Here is a 16,180-nt window from a genome sequence, read left to right as displayed (position 1 = left end):
TGGAATAAATAAATTGGCCGTTGAAGACCATATACTGCAAAAATGTCTAGAGGTCGACCGCAAATGAGATGGAAAGATGACATTGAGCAAAGCGCAGGTCCAACGTTGAAAAGACAAACAGAAGACAGAGACAAATGGAGACAAATGGGAGAGGCCTATATTCAACACATGAATAGATTTTGGGCTATAGATAGATAGATAGAAGACAAGACACAAAAAGAAGAATCTATCAAGCAGCAATTAGACCTATATTAACATACACGGCGGAGACAAGACCCGACACATCTAAAACGAGACGACTACTAGAAATAACAAAGATGAAAATCAACGAATATCAGGGAAAAGTCTGTTGGATAGGGAGAGAAGTGAAAACATAAGAAGAGCATGCAATATAGAAGAAATAAATGGATGGGTGACAACACGGAAACAGCAGTGCAACGAACACATTAGTAGAATGGCAGAGGATAGGATAGTACGAATAGCACGAGATAAGTCACCAAATGGACGAATAAGTATTGGCAGACCGAGAAAAAGATGGTGCGATCATTTTAAAGAATTTATTAGGCATATATTAAAGAAGAAACAGGTATTAAAGCCTGCATACAAGAAGAAAGAAGAAGCTTTTTGAAATCTATACATTAACATATCTATAACTGTATCTAATTGACACACCTTTTCGGATAAGGTTAAACAATAGATTTTACCGAGTAACCCATTATTTAAAAATTAGTTGAATGTGCCAGTTACAACAAATATTAAAATAGAAATATATTAAAAATACATAATAAATACTATAGCATTAAAATAACAAGAAAAATATCAGTTAAAAAAGTAATTACTTTGGCGAAAAAGCTTTTATGTCGAATAACTTTTAAACGATTTCGAGAATAAAATAAATTCTTATTTGTTTATTTTAGTTGCATAACTGCCAGTGGAAGTAACATTATTTATACTTTTACATACACGTAACCTATTATGTATTCAAGGCAAATTTTACCGGCTTTTAATGAAACAAAAGCAACAGCTATTTCCGGATTTCTGTAGTAACTTTACGGAAACGGTTCTATATAAAGAAGTGTAGTGAATATTAAACGTATTTTTCAACCGAATATATTATTTTCTTAAAAATAGATGATCATTTACTGTCACACAAAGACCTTTTATAATATGACTGCATGTTATAAGGTGAGACATTTTAGATTTTATGTGGAATGGAGTAATCTGATAATATGTTCTAAATATTAACTTTTTTTACGAAAAACAAAAACTACAGTTCTAAGTGGAGAATAAGAAATGCAAATTGCCAAAAATGCTCTGAATATATTAATAATAATATTTCCACTTTGGAAATAGCAGACGATATTAACTCAACTATGAAGCAGTTTAATCAACTAATTTTAAACAATACCCAGAAATTTATTGATAAATCTAAGTCTGTTAACGGTCGATGTCCTGTTGAATCCGAATGAGCGTTGTTCTACAGCAATTCGTGAAAGTAAATCAGCCCTAAACCGATACAAAAAGCATAAAACACTCAAAAAGAAAAGTAAAGATTAAAATGCTAAAAACAAGGGCCCAGCTAATTCTCAAAATGCTAAAACAAGATATAAAGACGTATCGGAAATAAATAGCAATATCCATTTCTCTGATGTCTGGAACAAAGTTAGAAAAATATGTATTTCAGAGTATGTAAAGACACATAGGAAGTCACACTTGATAGGAAATAAAGTTAATACACACCTTGCTTAAAAAAATTACACAAACAAACAATTAGTTCCATATACTTTAAAACGCAAGAAAAGAAAATCGCATTTATACTTTAATCTTCCAGAAAGTTACACAAATTTCTTCAAGTACAAAGAAATAAACACAGCTCTAAAAATGAATAATTCTTTGGAGAAATTAAATAAACCGACGTTCAGGAGTATACAAGATCAATTACGGTATCTACCAAAAAGAGAGGCAAAAAGTAAGAAGTTTAAAAACTGTGAAATGGAACATAGAGAAGAAGATTTGACAATTGAGATGACAGATGAAAAAAAGAATTGACAGATAGCTCGACCAAAATAAGAATATTTGACAATTAACATGACTGCTACCAGTAGCTCATAATAAGAAGAATTGACAGTCCACGCAAAAAGGAGTATTTCATAATTGAAATGACAGCTAATGGCTGCTAATAAGAAGGAGATTTGACAGTCAGCGCAAAGAGGAATATTTGACAAATATAACAACAGCTAAAGGCTGCTTATATCAAGAAGCAAACATATCGTTTGTGACGTCGGTGGACGGGAGTTTGTTGTGGACTGGACCATTGTGATTCTCATGGGTTGGTGGCTTCATTCTGATATTAGCTGAGAAAAAGAAAAAGAAATGATAGTTGATAGACAAAGAAAAATTTACAGTTGACAGACAAAGAAGAATTCAGAGTTCATATTAAATAAAGAAAAAAGACGAATTGACAGTTGACAAACGATTTCGATCTTGGCTAAAGTTCATGCTCGGCCGGTAATGCAGATTCAACGCTTACCGATAGTGACGTCCGAATGGACTTTAATCGTCTGTCTTCTGTCCTCTTTTTCGTCTACCCCCAGTATGTAGCACATATTCTGCTAAGCTTTACGCTATATACTGTGTTGTAAAACTTTTTTGAGGAGCAAAGTGTTCAACCAATGCATCCTTCCTATCATGACATATGGATGTCAAACCTGGACCCTAACCAAGGCAAACATGAATAAACTAGCCACAACAGAAAGAACAATGGAAAGAGCAATGTATACGACTGTCAGATAAAAAGAGGAACGACTAGGTAAGATCCAAAACAAAAGTCAAGGACATAGCAACAAAAATTGCCAAACTTAAATGGAGCTTCGCGGGCCACACTGCTAGACAAAAAGACTAACGTTGGAATACTACAATACAACATTGGAGACCTTACGAAAGTAAACCACGAAGAGGAAGACCACAGATGAGATGGGTTGATGACATTAAAAGAATAGCCGGAACAAATTGGAAATATGTGGCTCAGGATAGAGACCGATGGAAGGAGTTGAGAGAGGCCTATGTCCTGATTATAACAAATTCCCTTAGCTCTCTAAACTCATTAACAAATTTTTCCGAAATATCCTTTTGAAAATTTACCAAAATTTCATCTGTCTTAAGCTCATCAATATCGAGGAAGAGTATGTGGGGACCTTATTCGGAGCCTATAGACAAGTGTGTTTCCAGTGACTTAAAAGCTTATTTTAAAAACAAAGTGTTGTGTTTGTGGCTAAATGAATGGTCTCGAACTAATTCTTAGCCAAATTAGATAAGATATAAGTTTAAAATAATGTTGCCCAATGGATTCCATCATCGCCTTACAGGCGGGAACAAATTGTGCTTACGCGTCTACGTCTAGGAGATACGAAGTTACCTCACTCTTACCTTTTCACAAAGAATAACCCACCCGTATGTGATCAGTGTAACGTTCGATTAACAGTTGAATACTTTTTAATAAATTGTCGTAAATATGATCAAGAAACACATCGTTGAACGTCGAATTCTCTAGCAGAAGTTCTAGGTTATGGGTGTTCCTTTGATAATATTATTAAACATCTTAGATCTTTACACATTTTCTATAATCTGTAGTTTTTCAATTTTGTTACTTATGTTTTGTTGTTAAAAAACACTAAAGTTCGGACTATGAGTCCTTATCTATACGATATTATTTAAGAATATTACTAAAGTAAGTAAATTTTACATTCCAACTTTAATTTTGAAGTCTAATGAAAAAATACTAAACATGGCAACCCTTAGTTGCATCTGTTATGCCATCTCCACTTCTTTGTTTCTTTATAAGGAAAAACGAATGCACGCTTTGAAGGTGCTATGTCTAATACACTATACGTAAAAGGGTACGTTAAGATAGGCAAATTGTCCTCACTCCCAGAATTCAATTTTTTTTATTTTTTTAGGTTCTATGTGTTAAAAAATAAGGCTCAACGCAATTTAAGCACTCTAAACCTCTCCCCCACCCAGTATCCTTACCTAAACGTAAATTTTTTGATTTTATTTTTTTTAGGTAGGATGCAATCAACTTAAATTTTTTTACAAAACTTTTTTTAGACTTGTGGGTTGCATATGTAACTTAAACACGCATTTTTTTTTTAGAAAAGGACGTATAACGCCTTTTTTTTTCGCAGGTGGCTGTAGATCCAATTTTATCTTGTTTCATGTAATTTGTCAAAAAATATACCTCTAAGTATTTTCAGATTTGTCTTTAATTTTTCTAAATTAAATGAGGCCTTTAGGACATTTAAACATTGGGAGAAACACCTTTAAACCCCCAAAAAAACTATGTTTTACATAGTTTTTAGAGGTTTTGCTGGGGTTAAACATATTTTTGACATCGACACAACCTGAATTAATTTTCTCAAATTTTTATTTTTATAAAATATAATTAAAAAATAACTCAGCCCTATTTGTTTATTATAGACCCCTTAGGTCAAGTATACAAACCTAAAAATGCATTTTTTCGAACAAAAGCGTATTACTTTTTTGTTAAAGGTGGTGGTAGATTTTATAAAATGTGGTTGATCAAAAGCTGTATCTCTGATTTCTTTCAGGTTTTTTCGTATGTTGCGGCATCTTAAAAAATCCGAAAAAGCGATTTTTTAGGGATTTTGGGGATGGTCTTCATTTTATAGACTTCAAAAAAAATATATCAAATCATGATTTTATTATGGGTTATATATATTCTAAATCAAATGTAATCTTAAGGACATTCAAAAATTGGGCGAACCACCATTATAACCCCCAAAAAAACATTTTTTTTACGGTTTTAAGGATTTTTGCGAGGTTAACCTGAATTAACTTTCTCACATCACTTTCTATGTGATTAAAAAATAAGACTTAACGCAATTTGGTTATTTTTATAGACCCGTAAATTGAGTGTACATAACCAAAAAATGCATTTTTTTAAGAAAAAAACGAATATTTTTTTTGTATAGGGCTGAAGGTCCATTTTTTTTAATTTGCTTATTTGATCAAAAAATATATCTCTGATTTTCTTCATATTCTTCTGAAAAACCGTTTTATTAGGAGTTTTGAGGGATTTTCTTCATTTTATAAACCTTAAAATAGATCAAATCAAGAGTTTTTTTTTATAGTTCTATATAATTTAAATTAAATGTGCGCTCTAGTTCCTTCAAAAATAGTTGCGGCATCCCCGTGGCAGGGATGCCGCGACAGCCTTTGTATTTGAAGTAATACTCTAGGTCAGACAAGAACACTGAGAATAAAAGAGAACTTAATACTTCTCCCTGAAGAACTCCTGATTCAACGAAAAATGGGAATATGTAAGAGCGATTAATTCGGACACGTGTAGTGTTATTAGCATCCAAATTCTGCAATAAACCAGCAACAGGTGAGCTGACTTCACAGCTACGCAATTTATGCCAGAGTATTGAGTGGTTGACTTTATAAAACACTCATTTAAAGTCAACGAATATGGCAAAAACATTACGTTTTTGAAGCCGAAGCCGTATTTGTATAGCGTAGACCAGTATGTATGCATTGTCAGTGCAGCCTCTATTCGGACAAAATCCACCATGGCTGCTTTTCAATTAGATATAAGTTAAATTTTTTATTATAAGTACTAAAACTCCACCCCTTACTCTTCGAGCTGATTTTTCTTTAGTAATCTCGGATTTAATTACATATTGATATGAAAATAATCCAAGGTAATTTCCAGAGGATGAGTGAGATAAGTTTCTGTAATACATAAAATACTAAGGTACCCAAATTCGTTACAGATTTCAAGTTGCTCAAACCCTGACAGTTAAAGAATGTGATATTAATTGTGTTGTCAAAATATTTTAGTAATTTTGGAACCAGACTGAAGTACTGGAGAATTTTCCTCTTTTCGTGTCTGTTTATTTTCAGCAATCGAAATAATACGAGGTGTGTTCCGAAAGTACTTTATTGCGACCTTTTCTTTTTTTACAACTACAAAGACAGCTGAAGCGACCTACCTACAAGAACTGCGGTGGTCAATTGGACCACTTCTTGCTTTCGGGGTGTTCCAATTAATTAAAAATTTATTGAGAATCACTATACAGAATACAAAAAATGCATAATAGATTTGTAATAAACATTTTGTTTATAAAAAGTTTTGTTTACATGCACTGTAAGCATTAATTACATACAATTCTTTCTGTTCTTGGACACTAACTATAAATTATTTTTTTGCAGTTGTCGCACAAATCACTGGTTTTGTTATACCAAGCTGATTTTTTACACTTTTTATTTCTCTTCCTTTTTTCTCTAGAACTGGCTTTGTAAAGATCAGGTATTGATTGCAGCCAAATTGAACACATTATAAAAAACTTGCAACGGCCACCATCTGGAACTTGCTTTTACCGTGTACTTCTTTGCCATTTGATCGACAACATCGACACCAAATTTAGTTTATTTGTAAAATTTTATTCCTCGACTTCCTCGACTGCTACTGACGAGGGAAGTGTTGAAAATAAAATAACGGTTTTACTTGCTTTACCTTGATAACCAATTGAAATGCAGTTTTTGTGCCTGAAAGCTTTTGTAGAAAAAAGCTCACTTTTCTTTTTTTTTCACGGATTTTGGTATTTCTTTTCAAATTAAATTCTATTGACTGTTCTTAAAATTGTTGTATTGTTTTGCTCCAGCTCTTGAGCACGATGGATAGAAGTAAAAAAATTATAAGTTATTATATTTCGTCCTTTATTTAGGTATTGTTTTATCAGCTTCAACACTACATGTTTAGAAAGTCTTTTATTTGAAGTACGAGTGTATTCTTGTCCTAAATAAAGAAAACCATTGAGGGGATATCGAGAACTTACATCCACAGCCAGCCAGAACTTGATTCCAAATTTGTCGGGTTTATCAACCATGAATACTGTAAATCTGCACCTTGCCTTTGTTGGAAAAAGTTATTCATCAATGGTTATATTTTTGTTGAAACATGTTGTTATTTTATTTGAAATAAATCGCTCCCAAGCCTCTGACATTAGACAAAATTTGTTGCTTTGAAATCTTTGGCGTGTGGTTGACCGGATGTCAAAACGTCTAAACCGCAATATATGTATGTAAAAATGTGTCTCGAGACATTGTCTTTTAAAGAATCAAAGGTTTCTGCTTTGTTGACCACAAGCTCTTTAGACTAAAACTATTTTACTCTAAAATGACATAAGCATACAAAAGCCCAACAAATGCTTCAAATTCTTCTAGTAACATATTCAACTCTTTAATTTGTAATTGTCGACAAGTATTAACTTCTTTTCACAGCGCTTTATGTGTTTCAAAATATAATCGTCAATAAATAAGTGAAAAGCACTTAAAACAGTTACGACAATAATTTTGGTTTTTGCATATGATTTGGGCCAAGAAGGGCTCTTCAGATTATTTAGGTTAGCTGCTTTACCTCCAACAGAAATGTTCAGATTAGATTTTTCCAATACTATCCCATCAGCAAATGTTTCTGCATTAATGATAGATGTCGATGCATTTTAAAGATTTTCATTAACAGGGTTATTAGTGCTCTTATCACTGGAGCTTCTCAAAGACGATTGAAAATTTTCATGGTCACTATTATCGCTACCAAAATTAGTTGCTTCAAGTTCCGTATCTCTTCATTATTCATTATAATATCTTAAACGTCGCATTCAGTTTCGGATAATTGTTCTAGTTTCGCTAAATACTCCAAAGCTTGTTCCTGAGAAAGACCTCGACCACAACTTGGTCACATTTTTGAAAATCAATCTAAAAACAGACTGTCACTGACGGCTTTTAGACTAATACTGCACAATTATGCCAAAGCGACAATAACTTAAAAACAAATTCTAGAAATAATATTCTTAGAAAGTTATTTTGCTAATTGGAAGAAATTCCCACCTAAAAGTAAACTATGTGGAATAACCCACATAAATCGATTCGGATCAAAATGACTACTTGTTGTCTTAGAAAGTTGAATAAGTCAAAAAATTACAAATATCTACTTCAAATAATTGAAAAAATATTAAAATTTGAAAAAGCAAAGTGGTCAAAGTGAGCACCTCCGTCTTTCTAGTAATAATACGTTAACGGCAGCTTTAGTCGAAGAAATGGAAATTATAAATGGTCCAGGCTTCCCAAACGGGTCCCGGTGCTAATGAACTTATTTATTTTAAAGCCTAAGAATGCTAAAACATCATTCATAATAGCAGAAGCTTCTATTTCAGACATTCCAAGTATAATAATGGTTTTTTACGCTTTCTTATTTCTAAAGTTTCTGCCAAAAATGCTTTATCTAAGAATAAAGCGCATTTAAAGGATCATTATTAAAAACAATACTGATCTTCCAATGTCATGCCTATTTGAAATGTCAATATTTAGACAACAGAAATACGTTTCTGTTAGAGTTAGGATAAAAGACTTTTAAACCACACTTAAATAGAAGAATAAGTAACACAACAATCCAATCTCGTCTAACCAACAAAATATTATCCGTAAATTTTGTATTAGGAATAGGATTGTGTATTTGTCTGATTGGCGAATCTATTGCAACTGGTTGAATGACTTATGTCTATGCCATTAAAAAAAACCAACAAATCAAAAGAAAATGTTAACTAGAAATTGAAAGAACTGGAAGATCATTACTGGAGTTACTTGAACCAAAAAACAAGGAAAGTGCCATATTTGCACAAGGAAGAAAAATTGCGAGTATCAAAGAAAATGTTCTAAATGTAATAATATTGCGTGTCCATCACAAGAAAATTAAAATATGTAATAGATGTGAAAGATGGTTTGTTAATTTAAAAATTTTCGAAAGAGATTCTAGTTTTTAATGTTTAAAATATTTCTAGTAATATATATTGGTAAAAAACGGCACGTGTCACTTGGAGAGTGCCGACAGTGTCTGCTTATTACTGACTTGTCAATATTTTTTACAATAACACTACACATTTAAGTTCTAAAATATAATTTTTTAATGATTTATGACAGTTATTCTTAAAACTTGTTAAATATATGACATAGAATTTAGTCATTATTTATATTTTCTTCGATTGTCATTACATTTCTTTATATTGTGTCCAGTCCATAAACACCAGTTAATCGCGAGAAACCTTTTTTTTTTTCGACTTTATAGAGGGGGTTCTGAATTTTGAACAGACATTTTAGTCCAGGGCACTGACTGACTAACCTTTGTGCAGGATTTGTTCTTCATACTCCCGACGATAGTTCCCGAAGTACTTTAAAATGCTCCCTGGTCAATGAGTCTACGCCAAGTACTTACCTGCTTAACCAGATCTTCATATGTCATCCAGCTATCCTGAAGCGGAATGGCCGCTGTAAGGCCGGCATCACTTCTGAAGCCCTACTTTCATGTATCTACTGTGTTGCCTTTTTTGGAGTAATCCCATTCTATGTAGGGCGTGGAAGAGCCTAATCGCTCCTAGTACGGCCTCACTTCGAGACAGGTATTTCCTCCTGCCCCACAGTCTGACTCACACAGTCTAACTTATACAGTCTGACTCACTTATATACCTTTAACTTTCAGCATATTTCCCTTTTACTTTTGCCGTTGGTCCACCTGTCTCTCTTCCTCTTTTTTTTTTCTCGATCAATGCACGGGTAAAGTTGTATTCACTAGTCCAACCTGCTATATTTTCAATCATTCTTTCAATCATTTCTCTCACAGTAGCAAAATTCGCACCTGTCTCTCTTTCCATTCTGTTCCTTTCTACTATATATTTATTGCACTCTAATGTCGTATATGTCACAGTGTGTCCGCAGTATGAGCATTCATCTGTATTAGCCTTTCCAAACATAGAGAGGTTGGCCCTAAAACACCCTTCTCCTGTGAGCACCTGCGTGAGGAAATAATCTAGTCGCCTGTGGCCATATTCCACCCAATCTCATGTTCGGGATCAGCATCTTGATCCACAGTGCCACATCTGTCTTGTTTCATTTTTCTTGACATCCTTTAATTGACCTTTCCCTTTTCTGTCTTCTCTTATCCATAGTAAGGTTTAGGTCTCTTCTCTCATACAGCTATTTTCTTTTCACTGCCAAAATATGCAATGGACCAGTAATCGACCACAAGGCTACTGCAGACATAGTCCTGAAGGCGCATGCCAATCGCAACAGACTTGTTTTGGTACTCGTGTCATGAGCCTCCTGTAGGCTCTTATCTTTATCGTTCCACTCCCTACTGGTGCCGCGTAGAGGACGATCGACTAAACAACACTGTGTAAGGCCGTCCTCTTTTTGGATTTGAGTCCCCTAATGTTGGGTATTACCCATCCCAACGCAGCCGCACTCTTCGCAGCCTTCCGGGCTACCTCCCGCATGAGCTCCCTCATTTTCCATTCTATTGCAACATCACATCTAGGTACTTTACTCATTTCTTGGGTGTTGGATATGCCACCGCACATTGAATTTCTATACTTTGTCTATTCCTTTTCCCCTTTACAGTAATGGCTTCCGAACCCACTATGTGAGATCTGGCTCATACCGCGCCACTACCAGTACAGCGAAGTCATCCGCAAACCCTGTCGTATTCACAGTAGGACCGCCCAGCGGTGTTCACCTCCTCTGTTGAGCAGTGCTTCAAGTACATTTACCATTGCAACAATCGTGCTTTTCCCTTTACAAAAATCAAATTGCTTCTTAATTATTTGCGTGAAAACTAAAAGAAGTAAATAGACAAAGATAGCCACGGTTTCAGTAACGTAAATCAAAAGGAGTATTATATAACTATTTGTATGTGAAAATAAATTGTTATTTATTTATTGTACCTATATTTAATATTTCATAATTTATCACATTCGAAACCCTCCTTGGACTTCTAAAAATATTTCAAAATTAAAATTAGCCAAATCGATGCAGTCGCTCTTGAGTTGTTTTATGAAAGTTAAAAAAAATAAAAACGGGGTTTATTAAAAGTCATTTTGTTTTTATAATAGGTGTATGTGTATATATTATATGTATAGTTTATACCTTAAGGTTATTGCATGCATCTCAATATTCCGCGTCACGCTAAATATCATTTTGGGCTTGTGCAAAAACATTATACTAAAGCGATAACGAGTATTCACTTTAAAATGTCTACAGAATTATATCATATTAAAATATTTATTACTTTTATATCACTTTAACAATAAGATTTTATACATACACAAAAAAAAACGCTTGGGCAATAATAATGGGCAACCATTTTTTTCGTCTTTTTAGAGGGGTGTCTGGATTCTTCAAAAGACATCTCAGTTCGGGACGCCGCCTGACTGACCTTAGTGCAGGATTCGTTCTTCGTACTCCCGGCGATAGTTCCCGAGGTACTTTAATGTCCTCTCGTCCCCTGTCCACGCCGAATGCCTACCTGCTAAACCAGACCTTTCTCTGTCATACAGCGATCCGGAAGCGGAATGACCGCTGTAAGGCTGGCATTACTTCCAAAGCACTACCTTCATTCCTTTTTCTCTATTTATCCACATCCACACTCCATTCATCAGCAAGGAGGCTCCCTGTCTCGTTCCAGGTAGCGCGTAAATGACCCTTATCGCTCCTAGTATGGCATCTTTCCCAGGTGGGCATTTCCTCCTTTCCCACAGTCTGACTCACGCATTCTAACTCATACAGTCTGACCCACTTTTCTAGCTTTAACTTCCAGCACCATTCACTCTTACGTTTGCCGTTGGTCCAGCTGTCTTTCTTCCTGTTTTTTTTTCTTGATCACTACACGGATATAGTTATGTGTGTTAGTCCAATCTGATTTATTTTCAATCATTCTTTTAATCATTTCTCTCACTGTAAAAAAATTCACACTTGTCTCTCTCTACATTCTGTTTCTTTCTACTATCCATCTGCTGATAATAGATAATATGCCAACTGGTAGAAGGCATTTTATAATTGTCTTGGTAGCGGGAAAGTAAAAAGAATTGACAGAGTTAAAGAAATAAATACGATTTTCCCCTGCAGTAGAAATAATAAAAAAAAATTCCTTAAACGAAACTGAGTGTACTGACACCAAGATTTAAGTCAAAACAATTGATCAGACCAGATTAAGTAAATATATACAAATTTATTAAAAAAAATCATAAAATATTACTGTTCCTAATATGTTTATGTTTTACCCTAATTTAATATTTTTGTGAAATACTTCACAACCTAATTATTTACAACGAAACGTTTATTATTCTTTTTTTACAAAATACCTGTACTAACTTGACTGTGGCAATAAAATAAATTGTTGTACCCTTGTTGGCGGTTAATTTGGTGGTTGTCGAAGATCCTGATTACATTTGTATTTTTCGACCAATATTTTTTCTCCGCCAAATTAGAACACTCCGTTGCCGCTGGTGGCGACGCGCGACGTGGAAACTGTTTTGGGTCCCGCAGAGATGAGAAAAATGCCCTTAGAATAACAAATAGTCGTTTAAACACAAAAACAAATTCTAGGGAAAACCAATACAGAATCAAATTTTAAACAGAAATTGTTTTGAACTGTGTATTTTAATAAATATAAATAACAGTTTTAAATCGAAAAAGAAGCATAGACTATAGCAAATAAATATGTTATTCACATATATGTTACAAATATGTTATTTACAGAATGGTTTTTGAGTTTTTCAGTGAGATTTGCAGTTTGTACTATTTTAAAGTGAATGTTTCTTTTAGGATAGAAAGTATTCCTTCTGTACTAATGTTGTTAATATTTTTTTTATTGTTACCCAATTTTATGATTTAAAGTACGCCGTAGCGTGTTTAAATTCAACTTTTAAAAACGCGCGTGTTTTAAAGTTACCATGGCAACATCAAGAGTTTTAAATATTTATCTGACCTGGCAGGAGTACATAACTTGTAAAGTCAAATAAATAAAATATTACTAACAAATATTTCAAAAGCTTTATTCAAATATTTAAAAACCTTAATCTTTTAAATGAATGTGAAAAGTGCAGTTGGTATTGTTTAAATTATTTATACTTCGTTTTTTAAATCAGAGAAAATACTGATCAAATTATTACTACCGAGAGCCTTGGAAGCTAATGGGGTTGTACTTCCATTAATGGTACTACCAATAATGTTTGAAACATTATTCTTATTCTTCTTTCAAGCAAGCAATATACAACTAGTAATAACAATTAATCTGATGTGATAGAGTGCAAATTTATTTTTGTTTTTGTCACTTCCATAATAACGACAAGTATACTGATGCACATCACAAATTCAACCATTTTACATTATTAGCTCTTATTTAAAATTTTTGTAACATGATTTCAAAGTGTACCAATAAAAAAATAGCGTAAAGTATTCGTGGATAACTGGTCTTTAAAACACTTGCTCTATTTCGAGCACTCCGGCTGTGCCGTGTTTTAACAGGTTGACTGCCACATAAAAATGTTTAAAAAAGTCCATGGTGCCAAGTTGAAAAAAGTGCGTCTGGCAACCAACTGAAATACTTCCATTACTAATATTTCACCAATTTAATTTATTAGTCCCAATTTTTAAAAAAATAGGTCAGCGGTCGAATACGACCGCCGGGGCGTAGGCGGCATACTTATTCCCCTTGTGCCAAGCGGTCGGTCGGGCGGTCGTTCGAGTATTATTTTGTTGAGTGGTTATTTTGACCAATATTTTATCAGTAGAGGTTTGATTGTTAGTAAGACAAGTAAGTTAATTGTGCTCGTGTTATTTTTAGAGTTAGATAATAGTAAAAACAATTATTATTTCTTGAAATAAAATGGGAAGTCGCGGTAAAATGATGGTTGGTATGGTTTTGGAAAGCAATGAACGTTCAGGTAAGATATAATTTTCATATTTTCATATCATATATTCCTATTATATTTTCAGATGTAAATCATTGCAAAGGATTACTGTTTGAAGTACGTACCTACACAAGAAGCAAGATAATATTCTGAAAAATACACGTTTATTTATTAGTAGAATAGCATAGAAATATGCTTTATTGTCATTGAAAGCTATATAGACAATATAGATATCGAAAGATTTATAGCAAAAGTTTACAAAGGGTCAGAAAATAACAATAGCTAATACCATTTACTAAAATCATACAAATCGTTAATATAAATAAAAAATAATGAAGTAAAACAAAACCAATTTATTGCAAAATTTAAATAAGTTGCAAATAATTTACGTTTTTTTTTTGACAGTTTCACTTAAGTTATGAAGACAACATTGAGTCACAGAATGATTCCGAAAGGGAACAACAACAAATACGAACTACAAGGAGATCGATGCAAACTCATACTTTGGTGAAAAAAGAAGGACCATATGATAAAATAAAGAAATACTGTAAAAGTTGTTATAAAGAGAAAATTCGGGAAAACATAACAAAAAATCAGGTCAAAAAAGTAGTAACTTACTGTGACACTTGTGAAGGTCAACCACACCTTTGTTTAGATTGTTTCAACAAACACCGATATAACAAATAACCGATAATTTTTAATTTCTTTTGTGTTCTTATTTAACTTTTGTATGTATTTCAGATTGTAATGGATATTTTTTATAGTTTTATATTTTTTAGTCGAAATTAAGATATGTCAAAATTTCGATATCATTTTAGTCTCCCCTATTCAGCCAAAATGAAAACTGATCTGTATATACGACGACTGTATGCCACAATGGTCTAATACTGCAATAATTTCGCTTCTCTACACTATCTCAGGAACTATCTCTCTCTCTACAAAACAGGAACTATATCACAGACCGTATTAAATCGGTCGTACACGACCGCCGTGGCATGCAGCACTTATTGAACTGTCGGTCGTATACGACCGCCTGGCAGTCAACCTGTTAAAGACCTCAACATCCGCTTATATAGTTCGTCCCAAACCCTTCTTTCCGTGCGTCATAGTTGATCGAATTCTCTCTAACGCATTAAGCTAGAAGTGACAATAAAAACGTGAGTCTGTGATTATTATACATAGAACATAAAAAATTATGTATCTTTTACAAGTATTTGCTTATTAAAGCGAATTCTACTTACGGATGTATAATTGGTTGGAATTTCGAATACACTAAATTGATATTTAATCAATGATACGCATAAAAAATATAATTTGACGCAAATGGTCTCGATCGTGACAGTACTTTCACAATGTCAACTGTTAAAATGATAATTGTCATTCCAGGTTAGTATTATCAGACATTTTACAGTGAAAATTTAATTTTGTATTTATTCTCATAAAAATATTTTAAATATGCTGAGAAAGAACAAAGACTAATATTATAATAAATAAATTGTTTTCAATTAGAAAAACAGGGTGCGACAACTTTATTACCAGTTTCTGCCGTTCGTGAAGTAGGTTTTAAATTAATCTAAAAAATATTAGGCATTAGGAGTTTTGTTACCAACAGTTAGACGATTGGTAAATAAAGGCATTCAAACAGATGCTAGCTATTCTGTGGCAATAAGTACTTCAGTATGTGATAATCTAGGACTTTTATTAACCAATAAATATGAACGTGTTATTAGAACTCGTATGTTTAGTAAAGGTTTGTATCAAAATATAGTTGGCCATAACCTACTGAAATATCACTAGCGTCGTTACATTTTTTCTTGTTCATTTTAGGCCAACATGTTACCCTTCATACCCTTCAAGAAAAACTGAAGATAGATGAAATTACCATTTCTACTAGTTCACTGGGTAGGGTTTTAAAAGATATGAAATTCAGATGGTAAAACTGCAATATATTAAATCGAAAATATCTAATGGAACAATCACATGTGGCATATAAAATATTACAATTTTTAAAAGAATACAAAAAAAAACCAACATGATTTACACCCGTTACAACCAGTTTTCTTGGATGAGACTTGGATATATAGCAAGGGAGGATTCCGCAAGAGTTGGCAAGATAGCAGCATTAATGCTGTTAGAAAGAGGACCGGAGAAGGTGTACGATATATTATACTCCATGCGGATTGTAAAAATGGATTTATTGGTAATTGCAGTCTAATTTTCAAAAGTGAAAAAAAAAAACTGGAGACTATCATGATTCGATGAATGCAGAAAATTTTGAAAAATGGTTTGAATATCAACTTTTGCTAAATTTAGAAGAACCGTCGTTAATAATTATGGACATTGCACCTTACCACTCCAGTATAGTGAAAAAAAACCAAATTAAAGTTGGACTAAACACTCTTTAGTAAAATGGTTAA

At 33.2% G+C, this 16,180-nt stretch overlaps 1 protein-coding gene across 2 annotated transcripts in view; it reads right to left on the bottom strand.

Moving 5' to 3' along the window:
* LOC140447820 (trace amine-associated receptor 1) overlaps nt 1-16,180 on the bottom strand; it is an 832,360-nt gene that overhangs the window by 476,539 nt on the left and 339,641 nt on the right. The window lies entirely within an intron of this gene.

This window comes from Diabrotica undecimpunctata, chromosome 8 (genome assembly GCF_040954645.1).
Source record: "Diabrotica undecimpunctata isolate CICGRU chromosome 8, icDiaUnde3, whole genome shotgun sequence".
In the NCBI taxonomy this organism is placed as follows: Eukaryota; Metazoa; Arthropoda; class Insecta; order Coleoptera; family Chrysomelidae; genus Diabrotica; species Diabrotica undecimpunctata.
Note: the sequence above shows the minus strand (reverse complement) of the source record. Positions and strands in the feature narration are given on the sequence as shown.